The sequence below is a fragment of the Callospermophilus lateralis genome, chromosome 8, assembly GCF_048772815.1.
Source record: "Callospermophilus lateralis isolate mCalLat2 chromosome 8, mCalLat2.hap1, whole genome shotgun sequence".
Lineage (NCBI taxonomy): Eukaryota > Metazoa > Chordata > Mammalia > Rodentia > Sciuridae > Callospermophilus > Callospermophilus lateralis.
The window spans coordinates 101,142,621-101,161,484 of record NC_135312.1 but is presented as its reverse complement, the minus strand read 5'-3'; the positions used below and the strand labels follow the sequence as shown (position 1 = coordinate 101,161,484).

Genomic DNA, 18,864 nt, shown 5'->3' with positions numbered 1-18,864 from the left:
CTTTTTAAAAATAGAGTGAATTATTTTGAATTGTTTTAATTATCTGTTACAGTTTCAATGAAGTTTAGTGATTTAAGGATCATAATAATAATTGCTGCAGGATAAAAAAATTTTCTTGGAGTCTTGTGTTTAGGACTTTAATGGTAACGGTGTTTTACAGAAATAATCAGGAGAGCCTTGTGAGATAGTTACATATTATTTGATTTTCTTGAAATTTTTTTATTTGAGGAATGCCTGAAGAATTGAGTGAAATTGTTACTTTTGAAGCTACCTACAAAGCCAAAGAAATAAAATATTGCTGATTTATCTTCTGTTTTCCATCTTATGTTTTGTAGTAAAATATATTTAATTAGAAGTTGGGAGGTTGTAAACATTAATATATTCTTTACAAATATTAATAATAATTTTTACTAGAAAAATCATTAACAATGGTTTTATGTTGGTCTGTTTTTATTTAAATGTTTTAAATCTTCATTTAAAATTTCATTTCATTTTATTAATTTATCATTCATTTCTTTTTTGTTTTCTTCTTTTCAAGGCCCTGTGGAATCCTACATGCACTGAAGTTTTATTTAAACCAGTACATATTTCAACCTAGGCTAAATCATTATTTGACCACAAGAAATGCATTACTAATCGTGATATTAAACATTGAGTAAAATCAATTTTTATATTATTCTATATGTTAACTGTTTCTCAGAATATGTGATACAGAAATGTTTTCATTCCAGATACTTTATACTTTTTGTATTTGTAAATAATCACACAAACTTTTGATGAAGAGTCAACTAATATATGTCTGTTTTATTCCTATACTATTTTAAAAACAAAAATATACTTTTATATAGAAATTACTTCTATATGCAAATATTCTAAAATGTAATATTCCACTTGGCAGTAAATGTTGTTACTCAACCTTCTCATCCATATCATTGTCTCTTGGGTAATAGTTTTCATTTTTTTCATCATGTATTCTATGAAGAGTAGATTAGTTTGAAAACATTGCCTTAGTTTCTCCCATCTTAGTGGGAAAATTCCTACTGAATAACTAATTCATCTGAAACCTCTTTTCTCTTGTGTTAATATAAAAATAGTGTTTTCAAATGGAATATGTATTGAAGAGTCTTAACTATAGTATATATTTAAAAAAAAAGAAATCCTACTCATAACCTTAAAGAGTTGAAGAAATGCTTATTGGCTACTGACCTCACACTGAAAGATGTTTATTTAATGTGTCATAAAAGGATGTCTGCATCCTGAACTTGGTATTGCTACCCAATTTCTTTGTGTTTCCTGTTTACTGCCTTTCTATAATAGCTCATTTTAGTTATCAAACAGCCAGGTGGCTGCAAGGCACTTCTGAATGACTCATTGTTGTGGGAACTGTGCAGGACAATAGGAGAGCCAAAGACCTCTGGACAGGACAGTACATTTTCTGTTTCACATACAAGCCATGAAATAGCCATGGTTAATGATGGTAACATTCAGAAATACACAACTTATTGAATTATTTGAGTTATTATGTAACTTATAATATGAATAATCAGATGCTGGGCATAAACCATGCTATTAAATAAAACTCTGTGTATTTATTTATACTACCACATGATACGTGCTTTTGCTGATTTCACCCCTTAAAGCATCCTTTTAGAATCCAAGATACAAAAACATTTTTTATTTCTCCAATTGTTTTCATAATTTATTATTTTTATCTCATTTTTCATTGTCTTATTTTGGGTATGACATTTTTTTTTTTTAGTGCAGATATTGCAAAACTCCATCATCTTAAGTAAAACATTTGCCGGATAAAGATGTTGATTAATTTCAATGGTCAATAGTCTTTTGAAGAAGAAAGAATACAAATATGATATTTTGACTAGGCTACAGGGATTAAAAACATATTTGCAAGAGGAGTAAGTCAAGAATGCTATTTTCACAAAAACAAGGTAGCATAAACTGTCATACATAAACTATCATACAGACTAATAAGCCAACTACCTCAGAGGCACAATTTCAAGACTGCTTTTTAATACCAGTAAACTATTTTATGCTGCTGTTTTGGACTCAGTCTCTCTATATACCTCTTTTTCACTGTCTCCCTCTCTCTCTTTCTTCCTTTTGGAACCAATGCTGAATGTACATCAATGAGCATGCTCATGGGTCAGTGATCTCAATTTCTAGGGGAAATATTCTCAACTTTTCTTGCAATGTTTATTATATAATTATTGTAATATAACTATGCATTTTTCCATTAAATATTACAATGTTGTTTTGCAAGTTTTTGTGTCATTACAGAAAATATGGATAAAACCAGGGATTCATGATTATTGCTACTATTTCTAGAAAAGTTGTAAGAGTTATTATTATAACAAAACAGGTTAATTATTTTAGAAAGGAGAGGAGAGAAATGAGGATATATCTGAGGGTTTTGTAGGTAGTGCGTCATCTGTATTTATTGATCAAAGGAAACATTACGCTTTATGATTATGCCTGCATTTTCATCCAAAATGCTCTCACTGTCAATAAATCAAAGTAAAAGATTAGGCAACTTGACTTTCCAATATAGAGACAACTTTAAAAAGGTATAGTGCCCTTCTCAAGTTCACATGACTTTTCCAACAAGAGAAAACCATAGATTGTCCAGATCAAAAGTCAGGGTTTTGTTTTGTTTTCTTGATTTCAAAATGCCAATGGGTTGTATGACTACAGAATGCAGTTGAAAGTATGTATTGGTTATATACGCACATATGTATTATTATGTGTTATATATTATTAAAGGTTAAATTTCTTTGAAATGTTCTTTATGGACTATGGAAAGTTGCAATGATAAACATTTATTATGTGAATGATATCTGCTATGCCAAACTGAGGTCTTTAATATATGTGTTAAGGAGACTATTTTATAATATAATAGGGGAATTATTTAATCAAATAGAGAAGGAATTAAGGAAAACCATGGACAGAATTTCTAGTAAGTTTAATAATCATTAACATATTTTATCATTATTCTAACTCATTCTGAATATTTTTTAGTTATGTCCTTAAATATAAACTTATTAAATGTTGTTACCATATTTTTAAATGTAGGTACTTAAAATTTTCATTTAGGTTCATGACATATAACTATGTTTTAAGTTTTAAATGAGACTGTAATATATGTTTCATATATATATGTGTGTGTGTGTGTGTGTGTGTGTATAATTTTATTATGACATGTAGTCTTACTTGCTGAAGTTTTCAAAATTACTAATTTTCCTTAATTACCTAATTGGATTTTGTGTTAAATATTTATGTGCAAAACAAAATAGTTTTCTTTCCATGTTTAATTTAAAACCAGAGGCAGGAATCTCCAGATTTAACATAGGTATGCTTTTCACATTGTATTTTATTCTTATTTCTCCTTATTTGATTCTCCAAATGAAACCTCATCAAATTTTAATTTCTTATATAAAAATTCTCAAAAAGGGCTATATCTCACTTGATGTTCTTTTGGGTAACAGTAAATGTCAATGTAATATGTTGGCACCTTAAAAAACAAAACAGTAACACTGGCATACATTTTCAAGCATATGTTAATTTCATTTGATATATTTAGTTAAAATAAGCCCAAATGTCAGTGAATAGATTTATGTGTTTCCTCCATTCAGAAGAATCATTCTTCATACTAATGAGCATTAGAATGTCATATATGTTCCAAATGACATGTTGTATATCTTGATTTATATAATGGAGAAGAATAAAACAGGCTGTAAAATGGAGAAAGGAAGAAAAATATAAGCATCATTTTAATTCTATCCTTTATTATCTTCTATTTTTTAAAAGCTTTTCTTCATCTATTTTATGGTTTGTTGCACGTGGATGCACATTACAAGAAGTCAATCAACAGAGGTCAATCAATCAAAGGATAATAAGATATTTTATGATGACTGTTTTTACTATCTGAAAGCTATTTGCATCTTTAATTTGTAAACATCATGGTCAGTCTGCATATATGCAAACACACACACACACACACACACACACACAAAATGAGAATTTTCTCATGTTAAAGTTGTCTTTGTAAAAAAGGAACTTGATTAGGAGGAGCACAGGTGTAGGAAGCATAAGCAGTCTTAGAGAAAAGAAAGGGCAAGTTTCATGACTCTGGGGAAAAACGATGGCAAGTGAATGCTAATTTGATTCTGATGGAGGAAAATATTAGTAGCAGCAAGGGTAAAACAATGCTGCCTATAGGTCACTCTAAGATTTAGTTTGTTTTTTTAAAGTTTCCATGTTTTTGAAAATATGACTCAAGATGAAGGATTCCATTACTCCTATATGGAAAATAGCTAGTAGTTTAATTTTCATGAGCAGTCTGAAAGACATGTGTACTAATAAATTTTGAATGTAAAGGTTGGGGAGAGTGAAAAAATGTCATACCTTCATACTCAGGCTCTTTCTAGCACTTTCTTAATAAGGCTGACAAGATTTCTGATCTGAAAAAAACTGCTGTTTAACTCTTTCATAACAAATAACTTTATGTGGAAATAAATGTTAATTTCTTTACCATGGTTGTGTTATTTCTTAAGAAATTAATATTTTAATGTAGATTTCTGATTTAATTTCTATTTACAGTAAAAATTTTTATGAAACTTTATTTTGTGATTTATGTTCTTAAAAAATCTCTATAACTGATTGCCTTTTGGTTTAGCTACATCAATTCTAAAGAGAGGATACTGAAAATTGCCTACACTCTTAAAAACTATACTGTCAATTTCAAAAATACATTTTCAGCATGAGTCAAACTTTATATATGCATAGATATAACTATATATAACTGTTCCAATATTTCATTATCTGATTATAAGCTTTAGAAAGCAAAATTTTTTAAAAAATTAAAATATTTTAAAAGTGAAAAGCATCTAATAGAATGCTGTGTAAACATTGGAAAAGGATTGTTGGTATTTAATGAAAAAAATATTGAATACAGATGAGCTAAAATAGAGTATTGGATTGTCGAATTAGATTCACACAAATCAAAGACCTTACCTCATGTCAAGCTCTACTGAGCATCTCAAAAGTTCTGGGGATTAAGAAGCTCAGATAACAAGGACCCCTCTATGCTGAGCATCCACCTCTCTTTCAGAGTAACAGGTCAGATCTCCAAAAGAGTGTTTGTGAGCTTACATTACATAGCAGAAGATGTTTCATGTGAAACATCTGTATTTTATGTCCTACCTTGTAACATTTTTCAGGGAGACATGCTCATTAATCCATACAGCCTAAATCATTTCCTCAAAATAGCTATTCACTGCTATTAAAATTTCTATATGTAATTCCAGCGGCTCTGGAAGCTGAGGCAGGAGGATTGCAGCCAGCCTCATAAACTTAGCAAGGCTGTAAGCAACTCAGTGAGACCCTGTCTCTAAATAAAATATTTTAAAAAAAGGACTGGGGATGTCTTAGTACTAGGTAAAAGCAACCCTGGTACAAAACGTAAAAACAAATAAACAAAAAATGAATGAAAATGAATGAAGGAAAGAGAAAGATCAAATGTTATAACTCTTTCCTTGCCACCTGCTCCATTTCTGCCATTCTCTCAGCAATGATATTCCTCTGGAATGGAATGGCAAACCTAGTGTGTCAGGTTGTTCATTGCTCTTTCATTGTAAGAAACATACTTTTTCAGATAAACATTATCTGACCTACATTGCAATTCCTTTTTCTCTCCTGTGTTTTGAATGCTTCAAAACAGTTTGAAGCAAGAGTCAAAAGATTGCTTTTCTTGATGATCATCTTTTTAATTTCTTTTTATTTTTCACTGATTTCTAACTTTCTGCAGTTACAATTTCTGAAGAATAAAAATTGATTCATTTGGGGAAATTTTTAAAAATTGTCTACAATAATAAATTACATCAATAGAAGAGGCAGTTGTATGTATCTTATTTAAAAATAAATTTTAAAAATATTTTCCCTTTTGCTATCTATACAAAATTATCCCTACTGGAGTAATAATCCATTCTGGTAATTGGAATAGACTGTATTCCTTCTTTATGATGTTTCTTTCTTTCAGTTATATAATATATCTTATTGTATATTTTATTGAGTTTAAAATGCCTGTCTCAAAATATTTCAGATATATTTTTACCTAATGAGTTATAAAATCTCTGTTCTATTTCATTTTCTTCTACTTGTTATGTATCAAAAGTATGGTAGAACAATTCCCATAAAAGAAAACACATATAAGAAAATCTGAATCCAATATTTGCAGCCTGATTTATCTCTGTTGCTGCTCCACAAACAGGCTATGTTATTTCTACTCTAAAGTCTACATGCCTTTATTCACTTTAGGTTCTTAACCCATAGTGCTCTTTCTTTGCTCAGCTTATGGGTATGAGGAGAAAAACCAAGGTCCATATGCCTCCTCCCCAACATATTCTATCTCTGAATCATTCTGCAGTGTAATAATGGCTAACATTTTTGACTCTCATTGTCAGGTAGTGTTCTAAAAGCTTTGCATATTTTGAATATTTTAATCCTCATAAAAGCCTGTGAGGTAGCTGCTACTCTGAATACCCTTTTGCAAGCAAAGGAAACTGAAATGCAAAATAAATGACCTGCCCAAAATTACACTGCTAATGTTATTATTGTCACACATTCTATTGGAGAGAGATCACACATACATCATCCAAGGGTAAATTCCTTTTCAAAAAATAAATCACTAAAATTCTAACTTGATTTTGATAGTTATGAGTAATAATCAATTAACATTTAAACATGAGCAAATGCAAAAGACCATAGTTCTCCTGGGCGGAGAGAATAGAGGCTAATATTTACTGGGTGCTGCTATATGCTTAAAGCACTAAGTGCTTTCTATGTGTTAACTTGTATAATCATAAACACTACAACAACATTTCAAGACAAATCCTATTGTTATTTTCATTCCACAGTTGAACTATTTCAGGCACAGAAAAGTGAGGTAAAATTCCCACGCTGATGTCCATCAAGTCATTTCAGAACTAGCATATGAATCCAAGCAGCATTCCATATTTACATCTTTTACCCTGTACTCTATGCCCACCTCCCCAGATATAATAAAATATCTACACAAATCAGTGTAGGCCAGGTTATGCTGCAGAAAAAACAATTCCCAAATAATATTAATGACATTTGACATCAAATTTTTTTTCTTGCTTATGCTATGTAACTGTTGCTAGCTGAGGAGCAAGACTCTTCCATATTCCCTCATTTGAAACTCAGACTGATGTGGTAGTATTCATCTTTTATGTTGGAGTCTCTGGAAGAGAGAAGGCCACATATTATCTTACAATTCCACAGGTGACACATTATTCTCATATTTTCTTAGTGAAAACAAAAGCAAGTTATATGGCCATAGCTCAGTAAATTTAGGAACAGGGAGGTAAAAACTAAATATATTTCCAGAAGAGGGAAAATTAAATATAAATGGAAAAGCACTGATGTCAATTACTCCATCTTTTTTCAATAATATGATTTGAATTAAAAGTTCAAAAATTATCACTTGGTACATATAGTACATTACTGATATAAAAATCCTTTGATTCCATCATTGTTTTTCAGGGAAAAATCAACATTTTTAACTTATAAACAAATACTCTTCTTAAAATATTATGTGTACATAAAGCTAACTCTACTTTTGATGTATGATGTAAGCATGTTACTTAGAACATTCTTTACAGATTATGTTTCAGTTGCTCACCCAGATTTACAAATATTTCTACTTTTTGATTGCTTACACGCAATTATTGAGTGGTACAGAATTTAGTAGTATTACCATGGTCCTATTCCAACTTATTGTATTTTAAAAGAAATGATCATACTACATGATATGTTATCTAAGCATCATTATTATGCTTGCCAGAATAATTCACAATAACAATGCTATGCCAGCAAACTTTTTTAGTTATTTACCTTCTAACAACCTTATCATTAAGCAAATTTTTCCTCTGCAAATATCTCAAGACTTCAAGTGCCAAGTAGCTTGTGAACAAAAATGACTTTCTTGTTCCCAAGCTATATGCTTTATTAGATCCAAAATAATTTGCATCAACTGAGAGAAATAGTTATCATGTATTTTTTCTTCCTGTAAGTTAATATAAAAGACTTCCCACATTACCTCCTAAGTCATGTATTACATTTTTGACCTTTATGATATAAACATACTGAAACCTTCAATTCCCGCCTTACACAATTTACATTTTTACTTAATGAGAAAATTTTCTATTGGAATTTTAATTCTTAGTTATTTATTTTTGTAGTAATGAGGACTGAACCCAAGGGTCCTCTACCACTAAGCTGTATCCCCAGAATTTTTTTTATTGAGGCAGGATCTTGCTAAGCTGCTGAGGATGTTTTAGTCAGCATTTTCACTGCTGTGACTAAAAGATCTGACCAGAATAATTTTAGGGAATAAAAGTTTATTTGAGGGCTCACAGTTTCAGGAGTCTCCATTCATAGAAGGCCTGGAGATGAAGCTGAACATCATGGTGGAAGAGTGAGGCAGAGGGAGGCTGCTCACATGATGATCAGTAAGCAGAGAGAGAGACTCTACTTTCCAGACACAAAATATATACCCCATAGTCATGCCCTACAATGAACCATGTTCTTCAGCCACACCCCACCTGCCTCCAGTTTCCATTCAGTTATTTCCATGAGGGATTAATTCACTGATTAGGTTAAGGCTGCAGTCCAATAATTTCTCCTCCAAATCTTCTTGCATTGTCTCACATGTGAGCTTTTGGGGGATACCTCACATCCAAAACATAACAGAAAGTCTCACTAAGTTCCTGAGGCCAGCCTTGAACTTGAGTTCCTCCTGTCTCAGCCTTCTGAGTACCTGAGATTACATTAAGAATTAAAATTTCACCGGGCAGGTTGGAGCATGCCTGGCAGAATTTTAATTCTTAAAAAACTTCTTTAAGCAAACGTTTTTTCATGTTTAATGTAAAGTGGAATCTGTGTATTATTTGCTTCCGATTTGGTGATTCCTACTAGACTAATTAATTCAACTATTTTCACTGTAAGTAAAATAAATAGTTAAATATTCTGAATGCAAGATGTGGTTAGCATCACCCTAAAGTTTACTCATTTTACTCTACCTTGCATGTGTGTGTCTATATATCCATACACTATATGGATGAAATTGGTGTTCTCATTTTTTGATTCATTTTCTTTTCAACTTCATGTTCAAGTATAGAAAACAATTGTGTTAAATGGGATAAAGATATTAATCAGAATGTTAGAAACACACATTTTAAATTGTTGTCAATATTTTGTTTCTATTTATACTTCATTATGTCACACAAGGTGAAATAAAGATTCACAAATACAAGAAATATTATGAGCCTATGTGTTATCGCAGTTTCAAATCTTGTCAATTGTATTTTAAAATAAATCCACCGATTAAAAGAATATTAATTCCTACCATTTGGCAATAATTAACATGTAAAGTCTTAAAATATAGATTCTGGCATTCTTAAGTATTTATGCATTATAAAAAATAGACAAAATAAGCAGAAGTTATTAGTTCAGTGTAATTTGACTTCTTAACAAACCTTTACTAGAAAATCTTAGATTCACATTACATTTTTTTGTGGTGCTGGGAATTGAACCCAGGGCCTTATACATGTGAGGCAAGCACTCTACCAACTAAGCTATATCCCCAGTCCCAAGATATTCACTCTTAACTGGTAAAGTATTAGATCCTAACCTATAAACCATATGACACCATTTATCAACTAATCACTATGTGTAACAAGATATATAGATATAATCCATGTTAATGGTATAACAAAACACATCCAAGGTTGTAATTTCAAGAATATAAATATTTTCACACAATTTGAGACCACCTTTCTGCTTACTGATTTTCAGGATTATTATACATTTGTATAGAGGAAAAGAAGAGATGATAACGTACTAAGTACCTCTTAGGTATCACAGTCACACTTCCTGCTTTTCAATAAGCTCTGTTTACTTTTTCTATTTTCGTTTATTGACTTTCATATGAAAGTACAATTTTTTTTCAAAGAGAGAGAGAGAATTTTCTAATATTTATTTTTTTTAGTTTTCAGCAGACACAACATCTCCGTTTGTATGTTGTGCTGAGGATCGAACCCGGGCCGCACACATGCCAGGCGAACGTGCTACTGCTTGAGCCACATCCCCAGCCCTGAAAGTACAAATTTGATATCTGTGTATGTGAGCGATCATGCTTTATAGCAACCCAATTTAATACTTCAGTTCCATCAAATATTTAAGTATTATTTCAATTTTAAGGAGAAAAATGAATATACGATATAAAAGGATGGCACAAAAACACTTAAACTAAATATTTAATTCAAAAGAATTTCATAAATTTAGACAAGTAAAATATATTGACTTTAAAAATATAATACAATATATTCTAAACAGTGGGCTTGGTGTGGTAATGGTTTCTACTGTCATCACAGTGGACCAGGGGCAGCATTATGTAAGCATTCAATTACTTGAAAGATCTACAGCTACATGTTTTGTTCACATGTGCTATTTAGTGCAGTAAAAAAGTGTCCTGTCTTTCTTGTCTTTACTCAATACAATACAAATTGAGTAACTGTTATATGCCAGGTAGTTACTGGGCATTCACAATAAACATAATAACTATTATTCCCCCTCTGTGGCATTTATGTCTCATTTAATGTACATAACAACTCTAAGAGGCAGACCCTATTCTTGTTGCCGCTGTGTAGATGAAAATATGGGGGTTAGAAAAGATCAAGAACTTGCCTGATGTCATAGTAACTACTAAGGGTGCCTCATGTTAATCTCACAATAGAGAACAAGCCTTCATCATCACATCATGCTCCTCCATCAGATACAGTGATAGGAGAGGTGGGATTACCTATATGTAAAATATGCAAAAAAGAAATGATGCTCTGGGACTGGGGTTGTGGCTCTGCGGTAGAGTACTCGCCTAGCATGTGTGAGGCCCTGGGTTCCATCCTCAGCACCAGATATAAATAAATAATGGTGTCCAACTACAACTAAGAAATAAATATTTAAAAAAGGAATGGGCTGGGGCTATAGCTCAGTGGTAGAAAGCCTGCCTTGCATGCGTGAGGCACTGGGTTCGATCCTCAGCACCACATAAAAATGGAAAAATAAAGATATTGTGTCCATCTACAACTAAAAAATATATTTTAAAAAAAGGAATGATTCTCCTGTTATAGGGCCTTGCATAAGGGGATGAAGATGTGTGAAAAGAACTGGTTAATACTGAACCCTTGACCCAAACTACTTCTAAAATCCCACAAAAAAATGAAACGTTAATAGGAGAAAGTAAAAGCTACCTGGATAATATTTTAGTGATTGTATTATAGATTGATGTCTGTAGAGAATGAATGAGTTGAATTTCATTTTATCCTATTGCTTCTACATTTCTGAACTATCACACTGAAATCTTTTAAATTTAAATTTTTCTTCCATGAAACTAACTGAACTCAATGGAAAGTGAAATGTATTTTTATTACTGTCTACATCTGCTGTTGAAGAAACAAACAAAGGACAAAACTATATTATGGTGCTGTATTTGAATATCAACTAATCATCAAATATAGAAAGTCTTTAAAAAAAAAACATGTTGAATTAGCACAACTCTAGCCATTGGATTCAGAAACGTACAAAAGAAGCCATCTCTGTTTTCTGTACAAGCTGTTTGTAGACGTGTAGAGCCAAGAGGCTTATATTTAGAGTCCCTTAACAAGCATACATGGTAATTAAAATCAGCAAGGTTTCAGCCTGCATAGTCTGGTTATCTTGGAAATGAAGATAACCAATGTTAGCTGACTCCAGGTTACTCAGGGTGGAGTCTGTATTTGTTTATTCTTCATGTAATTTAAGCAATTGGCATGATACTTTTGTGTTTTCTTATGCTCTACACTTTACGCAACTATATGATACATTTCCAAATTTCAGAAAAGATTAACAAGAGATCTCTTGTTAGTGATTTTCACTCAGTAACTATTGATTGGGCTTTATGTGCCAGGATAGAAACTTTTTAAAGCAGAATTAATGAGAGTATTAACATAATCATTTTACTCAGGATTGGCAAAAATTAAGAAGATAAATAAATTTTATATCACTAATCAACCCTGGACTATGATTTCTCAAAAACATTGAAATCATAAATTCTTACAGCTTCCTAGCTCATGTCCAAGGGTTGATGAGCCAATGTCTCATTTGTCCATGGTCCCAACTTTACGTATTTAGCAAAATATAGATGAAAATGACAACACAGCTTTAACACACAGCTTTGAGTCTTGCACTCCATGAAGGGGTTTTGAGACTTACTTTTATTTTTTTAGTTTTTTTTTATTGGTTATTCAAAACATTAGAAAGATTGCAGAATCACATCGGTTACACATCCACATTTTTACATAATACCATAATAGTAACTGTTAAATGAATTACTCCGACTGAAGAATTTGTTAAAGAATTCCTTTGAGAATAGAAGTCTTTGGGCCAAAAAAAAAAAAAAAAAAAAAAGGGAAAAAAGAATGCTCTGAAGGACATCACCCCTTTTTCAATAGAGAATGTTTCAAAAAGTGGGGAAATATTATGTCAATTGCCTTTCTTTCATAAAATGTTTCATGAGACAGAAAGTACTGAAAGTGTACATAAATTTTCTATCAGTTTCCATAAATTCCACTACTTGCAGCATATTCTGTAGAAGAATCACAAGGTTTTGTTAGAAGTTCAGTGTAATTAAAAAATATAAGCAATGTATTTTGTAAATATGTTGAGGAGATGATATAAAAAAAGTGCATTTTATCAACTTTATGTCATGCAAATAGAAACAAGATTTGATATTTAGCTTCCCAGAGAGACACATTTAAAGACACTCAGTGAGTATTTATAATTGTAATTTATTCTAAAAACTTTGAAATTGTTAATCTTTTTTTATTATTGTAAGGAAGAAGGACATATTGATATGATCATTTTACTTGAACCCTAATATTCAAGTCCTCTAGACATAGTAGGCTACTTTTCTAAACTGGAATTTTCTGAATGTTAGTCTCTCTCTCTCTCTCTCTCTCTCTCTCTCTCTCTCTCACACACACACACACACACACACACACACAGAGCCTTTTTTCTCACACTGCTATCATGAGAAGGGTTAAAAACACTCTAAATTGTCAGTTTGGTGTAGAATATTATTTTTAAAAATCACTTTAATCTTAAATCAGTGTTATGGTTGGATATGAGGTATCCCCTGAAAGCTCATGTGTGAGACAATGATGTTCAGAGTTGAAATGATTAGATTATGAGAACTGTATCAGCATTAGTCAATTAATTCTGTGGATGGAATAATAATTTGAATGGATTACTTGGTGGTGAATGTAGACAGGTGAGTGTGGCTAGAGGAAATGGGAGACTGCAGGAGTGCCTTAGGTGCCTTTTACCTCTGGCCCCTCCTGCCAAAGCTTTCCTCTACCACAGCCATCTGCCATGATGTTCTGCCTCACCCCTGGCCTAGAACAATATGGTCAGCCAACCATGGACTGAACTTCTGAAGCCAGGAATCAAAAATAACGTTTTACTCCTCTAGGTTTTTCTTGTCAGCTATTTCGGTCACAGTGAAAAAAGTTGACTATATATCACATTACAAGAAAATTCGCTGGTAAAGGATTTTTTTTTTTTTTATGGAGGTGTGACTCAACAGAGATGAAGGCAATTTCTTTTTATCGATTTAGCATGAAAATATTTAAAATGTGGCCAAGCCAATGCAGGAGAAGAAAATACTAAGTCAAACTCTAAAAGAGTAGAGGTAGCAAAAATAGGGAACCCATGTTAATTTTTTTATTACCATTTTTATAGCAGTGATACTCAATATAAGGCAGTTTTACCCCTGAGGGAAGACTTGGCAATGTCTGAAGATATTTTTGAATGTCACAACTTGGGAGGTGCTACTGGAGTTTAGTGGGGAAAGACCAGATATGTTACTTAATATTCCACATGCACAACGCAACTGTCCACACCCCAACATGTTAATAGTGCCATAGCAAAGAAACTCTGGTCTAGATGGTAGTTTTTAGTAATGCTTAAGTCTTTACTGCTAATAAGTGTTTTATAATACTTTTCAGGAAAATAACAGAGGGACTTGCTTACTATCTCATAGCATTGCGTTTAGCCTGGGAACATATTGCCATGTTTTAAATACTCATTTCTCTAGTTCCCTTCCTAGAGCTGACCTAGAATGAGTCTCTATTACTCAAGGTGGTAACCTGTCATTTTCTCCAAGTTGCCCGTGAACAGTTCTATTCTCAGTCCATCACTTTTCAGTGACAAGGTTGAATCAAGGTATCTGAGGAAATACATTTTATTTATAGACTGTTTTTACATGTGCTTCTACCCACCCCAATTAGGCTATAGAAGATGATATAACACTACCATGTCTTGGGAACACCATTCAGACCCACACTGACAGAAATCTAATAATGATCTTGAGATACAATGTTTTCTAAGTTCTAAATTTAAGGAACACAAAACTCATCTAAATAGCTGCTATTTAAATTTTTTCCCTCTTCTATCTTATTCCACAACATATTTTAAACATTATTTTTCTATACAAAGGTTTTGTATGTAACTTTTTGTGACATTGAGATAGATATATCTATATCTATATCTATTATATATATATATATATATATATATACACACACACACACACACACACACACACATGGACAGCCATATGTGTGTTTGTTTGCAATTTTATCATCTAGTTAGATTTTGTTGTTATAGTTAAGAAGCAAAATGAAATGACTAAGGATATTTGTAATAAAGTTTTTATATAAGCCAGCAAATTACAACATTGGAAACCAAGTTTTTCATCTTAAAAAAATCAAGGAAGATATTTTTCAACTTAAATTTAAGAAAGCAATTCTCATTAAAGAAGCATTTCAATCTTTGTCATCTTAATGAATAATTTTGTTGAAATAAAATATTTTATCACAGAATGGAATTTTTCTTACTATCAATATTAATTTAGTAGATAATCATTGATCATTTACCATTGGCAAGGCATTGCATAAATTGTCCTTCATGAAATATTTCAGAATATACTATTTTATTTTATTTTTCATCCTTTCATATCTCTCCCCAATACACTTCCTCTACTTTACTGTTCTCTCTTCTATTTTTGAGATTTTCTTCTACTGCCTTTTTCCCCTCTTATCTCTCTTTAGCTTTCACAATATGTGACCCTTGATTAAAATAATAGTTAAATAAATGTTAAAGTAGGGGGGAGATTATATTTAAAATAACCTGTATTCATTTTGGTACATAAAAAGGCACATACATTCACATATATATTTAACACAGTTATATATAAATTTTCATAGGTTTATGTATATATGTACCTTTAAATACAGATACTACTGAACTTACAATGAGGTTAAATCCTGATAAACCCAACATGGATTAACTGTATTTTTTCAATCTGCCCAGTCTACAGATGGCTATAGTTTAGCAACTTAGTTTACAGTAGGGCATTGGCAGTCCACCCTAGCGCTTGTGGCTGACTGGGAGCTGCACCTCTCTGTAACAGCCCAGCATTGTGAGAAAGTTTAATTCCACAATCCACTAACCCAAGAAAAGATTACATGTCAAAAATTGAAGGCCTGTTTTCTAGATGCACTGCCTTCACCAACATTATAAAATCAAAACATTATAAGTAGATTCATTGTTAGTTGAGGACAGGTTGTATGTCTATTCTTTACAGATAAATGCATACATGTATATAAAGAATTTTGTATTGACTCACATTTATTTCTCCTGTGGTGAACAATTCAATACCCAGTATTGGTTTCAGTGAGTTATTTATACTTATAAGCGCTCAGATAAACAACAGGTTTTATAAAAAATAATCTCTTATATTGTAAATCCATACAACTTTTTCAGTAGTCTCCTTAGTAATAAAAGAAAAATTTAAAGCTTAGTAGAGTTGTCATAAGAGAAGACATTCTTAAATTTGTATTTAATCATACTCTGTGATGCCTCCCAGAAAAATAGATATATCCGTTATAATTTTAGCCAATTTGATAAATGCTTGTTAATTTTTATTGATAAATACTTCCACTAAGTCATTATTTCTGCAACATTCCCCTTTAGAGATATATTTTAGAGGCCTCATTTGAAAATGTATTGTTTTTATAACATTTTACTTATTATTCACTTACTTAATATGTAACTACATAAAATAATATTGTTATATAGCATTTTCCACATAAGATCTAGCTTTCATGCATCAAAGTGGAAAGATTCCATACAACTAACATAATGCTTTTGTATTTCTCTTAGAACTGTTTTTTTTTATTTTAAGAACATTTTAGTAGTAAACATTTTGATCAGATTGAATTTTGAGAATAAACTAGCTAATTGTATAGTTTAGTTTTATTTACATTTAAATTATAGTTTGCTCAATATCTCTCTGGGTATTTATTCTATGAAAGATGATGATGTTGGTGTATCACAGGAAGAAGAATTCTTCACGTAGTCACTGATAAAGCTGGTCATATAAGTTTAGTATCATGCCCTGATTGGCTCATACAGACAGTGCTCTCCACTTAGTGTGGGACCCAGGGAGACATGGGCTGAATGACATAAAGAGGCAGAAGAGCCTCAATCTCTATGTGAACACTTCTCAATCTCTATGTGAACACTTCTGTGAAAAGTGACAACTATTATATCATAATGGCTTTGAAATGTGTTCTTATGTGGAGAGAGGTCAAAGGGTTAATTAATTAAAAGGTAAAGATTACTGAGTGGTAAAATGGTTGATATGATTAAAACTATTACTTTACAAGTTGAACAGTGACTAAAGTAATTATATCATTCAGAATAACACTTTTCTGAAGACAGGAGCACCTTCTTTGCTAAAATGCAAGCGCAAGCATGCGCGTGTGTGCACGCTCTCTCTCTCGCTCTCTCTCTCTCTCTCTCTCTCTCTCTCTCTCTCAGATGGGATGACTTCCAGTAACCTCCAGACTACTGTGAGGGAAACACCTTTTTAGTTTGACCCAGCTACCCTCATGCCATTTGGCAACTGCCACACTGGCTTTTTTTTTTTTCCTCCTATGTGCCAAACATATAGCCTTGGGGCTTTTGTTCCTTCTGCCTAGAACTATTTTCCACCAGAAAAAATACCTTCCCGTACCTCACATTTTAGAGCATTTTTTGACATAAAAATGATTGTTATTATCTATCAATCAACCATTCCCTACTTTTGATACTGATCTTGGAAATCAAGATAGGGTTCTATTTCTCCCAGTGTTGAAGATTAGACACCTGAGAAATGCCAAGGCAAGCATAGAAAACAAGTTTTATTTAAGAGATACAACAGAGATAGTAGACTCTTCCAGAGGAGCCAGAACCCAGAGCTGGTGCCCAAGGGAAGGGAGAGTGTCTTGCCCCTTTACCTATGGCAGGTTTACTTTCCTCCTCTAACCCTCCACTCCTCTTCCTATTTTGACTACAAGACCAAAAGGAAGAAAAAAGCTGCCCAGTGGAGGGTACTCAGTAGCAACTCCTATGTTGGGAGGAGTGCATTCTTCAGGTAACCTTGAGAGGAAGGGGAGTGTTCTGGGGGTATTAGCATTCCATTTCCTTTTCTTTGAATTAGCTCCATCTTTCAGAACTGTTGTTTATTATCTACACTATCTGTCCTTTGCTCCTGTCTCACTTTTCTTCTTTGTTTAATATTTCTCCTCAGCATCTGCCACATAATAAACTGCTATCATACATGTTTATTCCATTTCCCTATTTGAATATAAAGTCAAGGAAGGAAGGAATGTCAATCATTTTTTTTTAATTGCTATAACTTGTATCTAGAAGTGGATGGTCACACACAGGAAGACCCTCAACCTATGTCCTATGAATAGAAGATGCAGAGGCCTACAACATACAAGGCCTATGTCACTTCTCAAAAGTGGCACACCTGTGTTAGTTTTAATAGGAATTAAAGATCTGAAAAATCACTCCTAATATTGAAAGGATACTGGCAGAGTCCATGCAAAGTCCAAAGACCACGCCACACACTGGAATCTCACACAAGAGATTTAGTATCAGTAGCACAAGGCAAACCAACAAGCCTACAAGGAGAGGAGCAGTGTGTCAGCTCTCACAGAGCAACCTTATAGCCTGCAAGAGGAATTTCATAAGTTGCTTAGGAGTTGTGTCATAAACTGGGGTGGGGTTGCTCATAAGCTGTTTAGGAGTTTAAGCTCGGGTGAGGTTTGGAAGTTAAGCAGCATTGACTTAGAATCAAAACTTTGGAGCCTCTAGATAAAATGGCTCCCAAACTAAAATGGCAAGTCTGATGCCAATATTTATCTGATGCCAATATTGATCTGATGCCAATAAATATAATCTGTAATCAGCAGACAAGTATTAGCTCACAGAATAAGGCAACCTGACTAAAGGAAATTAAACCAGTGTAGATAGCCTGCAAATTTAAGTCACATTAAATCTAAGTTCCCAATAGTGACACTGTCTCAAGGTGCTGCCCAACCTTCACAGTGTGGTACACATAGATAATGATAACTCCTAACAGCCAACTGTAGTAAAAGGATAAAGCTGATTGTGGAGAGGATACTACCCCAGCACATCCCACTCCAACAGGTACCTCATTTCACTTATTATGTCTCTCCTGGCCTGGGAGCAGGAGTGTCTCTCTTATTTACTCCTAGATGTTCAACGCTTAGAACAATTTCTGGCCCATCATTGGTGTTTAGTAAATGTTTGTTTGAAATGAGCAATTAAATATAACTAATTTTCTATAAGCAAAAAAAAAAAAGGTATTTGTTGATA

At 32.6% G+C, this 18,864-nt stretch overlaps 1 protein-coding gene across 1 annotated transcript in view; it reads left to right on the top strand.

The window, feature by feature from the left end:
• Ccser1 (coiled-coil serine rich protein 1) overlaps positions 1–18,864 on the top strand; it is a 1,032,529-nt gene that overhangs the window by 495,599 nt on the left and 518,066 nt on the right. The gene's annotated exons all lie outside the window — the stretch shown is intronic.